Source organism: Clavelina lepadiformis, chromosome 9, assembly GCF_947623445.1.
Source record: "Clavelina lepadiformis chromosome 9, kaClaLepa1.1, whole genome shotgun sequence".
In the NCBI taxonomy this organism is placed as follows: domain Eukaryota; kingdom Metazoa; phylum Chordata; class Ascidiacea; order Aplousobranchia; family Clavelinidae; genus Clavelina; species Clavelina lepadiformis.
In genome coordinates, this window is record NC_135248.1 from 13,065,233 (window position 1) to 13,072,430 (window position 7,198).

The following is a 7,198-nucleotide window of genomic DNA, read 5'->3' on the forward strand; positions in this document are numbered from 1 at the left end:
TTTGACATAAAAGAAAACGTAAACGAACGCAATTCATGTTCAAAACATAAAAATAAACGATGCTTGTTGATTTTAAATCCTGGAAATATGAAAGCAAAATGTTAAATATTAAAACAATGCAAACCCTGTCTACAAAGTTTTGGAAATGGCCCAGTTTATTAAAATTACATTTAAATGCTTCGGTCGTTTTCTTTCCAATTTACACCTATTTTTTAGTATTATTAAACCTATTGTGTTCCATTGTATCCAGTCTTACATATACAGTGTTGATTTCTGTGTACTGGGTATTAATTGTATTTATTGTAAACAGCGTTATGGTTTAACTTGTGTGTTTTACTCCAAAACCAATAAAGTTTATAATTTCGAATGTTTAAAGAACGAGAAATTTATTGTAAAATACAGGCCCTTGTCACGTATTTCTTAGGAAGCGGTTTCTTAAAAAGAATGAGTCATGTCAGAACACTCGAGACCATGACAAAGCAATTCCCAACCGCACCACAATGTAGTGATAGAAGCATCACAACCTAGCAGCAGTAGGTTTCGGGTTCGATTCCCTTCCAGGATGACTTTTTTATAGACAATTACATCTGATTGTAATAAACTGTAGTTAATGCCTTCATAATATGCCGCTTAATAGCTCTGGCGTTTCACACATCAACTTCGTACTATAGCTCCCATGTTCGGTTCCCTACCCAGGCATTTGACGCGTTGTTATTTACGGTAATAAACCCAATACTATTCATGCTCTTCGCAAGTTCCAGGTTCGATTTCCAGCCATACTATGCCATACAGCCGAGTCATGAGTGAATAAAACACAATTTGGAGAGGTAGATATCTGGTGTTCGGCCGTAAGCCACTGATCAGTTCTTAAAACTACGGTGCCTGCCAGGATGAAGGCACGGTTTATGGAGTGACACAGTAGTGAGCATTTTTATTTGGATCGTCTCTTCCGAAACATATAAGCTATATTTGAAACTCAGAGCAAAGCAAAGAAATGGATCTAGCAAGATTGCTCGTATAAATTCTGCCTCTTAGCATTGCTACATAGCAGGTGTACATAGCAGGTGTGCATGTATACCATTCATTGTCATGATTTTATTCTCGTACAACATTACACTACGCGACGACCACGTGGCGCAACGGTAGCGCGTCTGACTCCAGATCAGAAGGTTGTGTGTTCAAATCATGTCGGTGGCATTTAAACTTTTTATCTCAAAGTCATGATTCTGACGAACGGTTTCTGGACAATTCGACTCAAGATAACTAAAACTCAGGATGACCCAATCAACATCTGTGGGTGAAATAATCCTTGTGTGTTCAATCATTCTTGGTTACATAGCACGTTGGTTGAGTTGTCCAGAGTTGAAGCGATCGTGGGTTAAATTGACACCCTGACGAACAGAGGACAATACATAGCAGGTGGATGATACTTAGATGATCATTGCACGCAGCAGTCACGGAAATGATCGCGCCCTTTGTCATTGACATCGGTGCAAAGGATGATGTTTCGAGTCCTCGCAAACTTCAACTGAATTGATTTTTTTCCAATTTTTTTTCTCCAAATGATGGTAACTAAGTTGATTAAAGATGGTTACTCTCAAGACGCGTTGTAGCTCGCGATATATATCACAGAAAACGGAGGAAAAGGTCTTGGGTTCAGCTCCCCGCACAGCTATGTGACTGAATGTTTTTCGTTTCAAAATTTAGCAACTGACGCATCATCGTTGGTTATATATGTTGCACCACATGGTATGTATGTGCCACTTCGTAGCTCGTGTGCTTCGACACTGCATTCGGTGCTGCAGGTCCCAGGTTCGATACCCGGCCTGGGTATGGGCAGCAGCATGAAGGTGCGTATGAAATGACCAGCATGAAAGTCCATAGCCTCAAACACAGAGTAGGTGGCAGTACAAGGGGTCCAGCCGGAACCGGGATTCGTGGTAAGCACTGACGATTATACCAATTTTTCATTTCGGTCGGTTATTGATTAAGATATATATTTGAATTTTTTGACAAAATAGCTTCCTGCGTTTAGCTCGATTGGATAAATTTTGCCTACTGGCATGGGGGTAGCGGGTTCGATACCCAGCTAGGGAAGCAGACGCGTTACAAATTTTCATGCCGCCAATTGTGGTTACAATATTTTCAACGATTTAGGGGAACCCCATATAAAACACCATATCTCACGCAGCCAACCGATCCTAGTTCCTACCATGGCACGTGCTTCGTTTAGTGGAGCTAGAATAAATTTTGAAAAGTTGTCGTGGTTGCTGCTAATTTGTAGTTGTGTTGCCCCGAACCTAATCCATGCGGAGTCGGCTTAAGTAAAGCACGCCTCTTCTCTTAACTCTACCACGTAGCTGTATGATCCAACCCCTCGCACCCCGATTTTAGACTGTGTACAGCCGCAGAATATAATTGGTTCAGACAAAACTTAAATACGTTCCAAACTACCATCAAAAGCGAGTGCATGGTTAGTATATATGGTGGTAGCGAGTGTATGGTGTACGAAAATGGTGTACGTATGTACCGAAACGATGTTTTCCCCATCTACTGATTTTGAGCATTTTGCATGAACGCATCACCAGTTCGTGTGCTTCGGTTTTTTAAATTCTTTTTTTGTAGGTTAAACTTTTACGGGTTTTAATGGCCGTGTTAGTAGTCACAAGCACTTGCTACCTTTATTTTTGAACATGTTTGAAGCCTTCTCGGCTGTCATTTTATCCCCTTCATTGGCGCATACTTGTGCTTGATCCTTTCGTCCCCACCGCGTTATTAGTAAAAATTAAATGATTGAATTTGAAATTGATCATTACAAAAGTTGAACATTTACCGTTTGAGCAAGTCGCGCCCTAAAACGACCGTATAAGGAACGTATCTCTGCAACACAGACATCCATCTTTCTTTGGTTATCATTCAACTCAAGATGTAGTGCTCGAAATGAGTTGAAAAATTAGTACGTATTTATCTGACCATATGCAAGTCATTCCTAAGACAGTTACTCATTAGCAATCATCACGCATTGAGATGAGATTCGTAGGTATTGCTGTAAAAGTCATCGAACTTCATTGTTCAACTTTCGAAATGACAGAAGCCGCAACGCCGGCATGTGACAGAGACGGATGTTACTGTACAACATCGACTGGCGCGGTACACAACCCAATATGACACCGGCACACAACGTAACTGCACCTTGACGTTCCGAAAGGGCGAAGAAAATACAAATGTGTGAGCACGGGCAAGAAGAAATGCGCAAAAACTGTCACGCTGTTGGGCAAAAAAATGTCAATTATTGAAATAACCACTGTGATGAATTTCAACAAGAATCGAAAACCAAGAAATTGATGAGTTCTGTATCAGAGTCTTAAAAAGTCATTGGTCTTATAACAAAACAATCAGTTCCCTCCAAGCTGTAGCTCGAACCATAGCAAGCAACTTTCAAGATGGGCGGGAAACCCCCAACAGAGACACACAACGAGGTGGAAGCCAAAAAGGATTCGACAGCTTGATAAATTGCCAACGTTCGAAGAACTGAAAAATACCGCAGCATTAACACCAACTCGAAAAGCCCATGATTTGAACGGCATCCCGGCTCATCTCTATGACCGAAAACGTATTTTTGATTTTATTAAATAAAACGTTAAAACACAAAACTGACTATTCCACCACCAACGAACTCTTAAATAGGTCACACAGCCCATTGTTTTAGCTCAAAGGTGTCAGCTCACAGGTGCCTATTGTTTTAGCTCACACTCACATAGGTCACACAGCTCTTTAGAAGCTAATGGAAAATAGTTTTAGCCTAAAAGGAATATCTAGTACATGATCATGATGGTTAATATAATCATGAAGCTTGTCAACAACAAAGCTTCACCCTCACCACCAACCAAGCTACGACGCATCGAGAACAGCGCCCCACAAAGACCAGAATTGCCCCTCTTCTGTTGAACGTCCACAACCATGATGTCGTGCCGCTGATACAATGACTGGTGGGCTTGTGTTGCTCCTTCACACAAACGTAACAATGATCTTCATTTATGCCATCCATTCATCCGCTCAGACAGACGCAAACATGTCCCTCCCTCTTACAGCTCGACTGGACGTGATGTCATAAACCTGGAGGACAATGGAATAACAACCGTTTATTATGACCTACAATCGATCAATTGTTAATATTTCTATGGTTATAATTTCAATTGTTTGACATTAAAAAATAAACTGCACAAAACATTTGGTGAAGGTGGATTTGAAACATGTAAACCTTCAGCAAAGTACAACACTACCTCTTTGGTTCAGCAAATAATACTACAAGTGGCTTTAGCTAATTGCATATTTGGATTCGAAACAACCTTGTTTCAGCACAACAACACTACACTACAATAGTGCACAGCGGACATATACAGACGAAACCGGATAATAATTGTTCATCAATGTAATGAATGAATCATTAAACTACTTCAGATTCAAAAATTATAAACCCAGTTCTGTTTAAGGCAACCACTTTGTCATGAACCATATATGTAAGAATGTTAACAAGACCAATTATTGCACTGAACATAAACTGATGATGGAAGTTCAGATGCAGATGACTGTATGGGACACAACTCGTTCAAGAACTCGAAGAAACCAAACTCTTCAAGGTGATTGATGCCTTACCACTCTCCACAATCGCAAGTGATCTCCACTTGTGCCGAGGTCACGATAATCCGATTTGGGATCAGGAATCCACATCGTTTTTCTGCACGGATATGGATGGTTAAACATGCTCTTGGCCTTGAACTCTGCCCTTTGCTCATCAAGTTAAAAAATCTGATGAAATTTAACTTGGCCATGAGCCAACAACAAAATTGATTATGCTTAGAATGGTGCAATTACATTCTTGGTATAAACGATGACATTTATTAATGTGCTTATCTTGTACCAAGTCTTATGTGTTGATCAGATAAGTTTCTTGTTTAATGTGAAAATATTTAAAGTAGATCAGATGAAAGTTGTTAAGACAAAATTTTAAACCAACCAAGAACTCGAGAAAGGGCAACCCACCATACATTGTGGTAGAGTGCAGGAGAGCAAGCTTAATAGGCACAAAATCTTTGACCATCTTTCAATATTCTTTTATACCTGGGCTAGAACTTTTTATCAGCATAAATTGTAAAACAAACAAAACACATAATGTACTTTCACCGTTTAAGCGAAGTGCATAGAATTTACCTAGCTTTGAAAGCTATGTAGGATTGCATAGAAATGACGAATTATATATTCAAGCAGGTAGAAATCACACAGATTGATGAGGCCTTTGAGCTCAATTACTTTCACAACAAGCACAAACTATTGGATTAAATGAATTCAAATTAAGCGAGTATACTGAATATCTGATCAAAAGCTACAAGTTCGACAAAACGACAACTACTATATTTAATTTATCAATGTAGAAAAGGTATTATGTACTGTGATGACACCATTTTACACACAATCACAAACTATCTATTAATATGCAGACAATAACACACAATTCCCATTTACCTACACTGTCATCAGGTTGCTGCACAATAAACTCACGCACTTACACTTTGTTGTTGTATTCCTCGAAGATGCCAATGGTGAGTCGATACTTGTCGCTACGTATGCTCCAGCTTGCGGCATGCACCATTTATGAGACGTTATATCTGTACATTTCTTTCAGCTTTGCTATCGAGGATGTTTCTTTAAATCGGTGATGATTAAACATCTCAAATGAAGTGTCAGAGGCAATGAATGGGGTCAGATAGGTTGTAAATCTTGTGTAATTTACAAAAAAAAATTAGAAACATTTCCTATACTGCAAAAAGAAAACAAATTTATTAAGTGAGACGAGTATTTATTAAGGTTGGATAGCTCTGGAGTCCAATTAATAACTTAATAAAGTTGGACATTAAACAAGATGCCACACTCGAATGCAGTCTAATGCTGTAATAACTAGGGCAACCAAAAGTCAACATGGTCAATTTTTTTAACCTGCTCAGAATGCTATCAAACAAACACAAAACAAATTTCAGCTTTGTACGACGTGTGGTATAGAAGTTATTAGGTCAGATAAAGTTAAAATGTTACGTTAGGTCAAAATACGGTCAAATTGTTTCTTTAAGTCTTCTTTTTAGGTCAAAATCTGTTAAACTTGTAATTTTGTAATATTATTCTTTCGTTTTTCTCTTTTCTTGTACCGCAAACAATTCCAGTTCGCCCAAATTATACTTAGAACCAAAACCACAAAAAGAGGGAAGGCCTTTCAGCGCGTCTGGTGACGTCACGATGTGAAGGCATTGCATTTGAAACTGCAAGTTGTCAATCTTAATACGCAGAAACGAAAAAAAGTCAACACTAGAAAAGCGTTTGGTCAATTTTAAATGCAGTTTTAGATTAGAAAGTTGCTGTAGACAGTGTAGACAGCTGTAGAGACTATTAGTATAGCGTTTTTCAAAATAAGGTCAAAATTTAAACTTTTTAGGTCAAAATAAGGTCAAAATATGTAAATTTTAAGGTCAAAATTAAAAATGTTTAGGTCAAAAAACTGGTTGCCCTAGTAATAACACAACAATGTATCATGTAACAATCGCCAGGCTCAAAAGCATGCCAGTTTAGCGAAAGCCCGGGGGGTGCAGTTCAGTTAAAATCCGGGTGCATTTTATCTTGTTGGCTGGGTAGCTGAGTGGTTGCAGTGCTGGCCTTGCAATATTTGAAGCTCGTGTTCCATCTTCAATACCCAGAGACGTTATACGGTTGCAATGAACTTGGGCAAGGCATTAACGACACCTACTGCTGTTCAGTTGACCTGATGTACAGCCGGACTGCAGAGTATGGCCATTTTCTGAAAAATCTTGGGTGCGCCAAACAACCAAAAATGACAAATGCGTTGTGCAAAAATGCTCAGACGCAATGGAACTGCAAATTTACACATTAATGTACACAGTTTCACTTATTTAATCTCTAACTCAATTGAAAATTGAGTGCACAGAACTTCTGTCTAAGTTATTAAGGGCAATATAACGCACCTTAAGTGCGGCAGAGGGTCTCATTAAAACCAGTATTGAGTGCGCCTAAGGATATGCCAAACTCTGCAGTGTGTAAATACCTCAACAAAACCTAGATACACAAAAGCAGCAATTTCATATCTGTTGTATTTTTAGTGATACGGAAGACTGTAAAATTTTATCATCGCCAA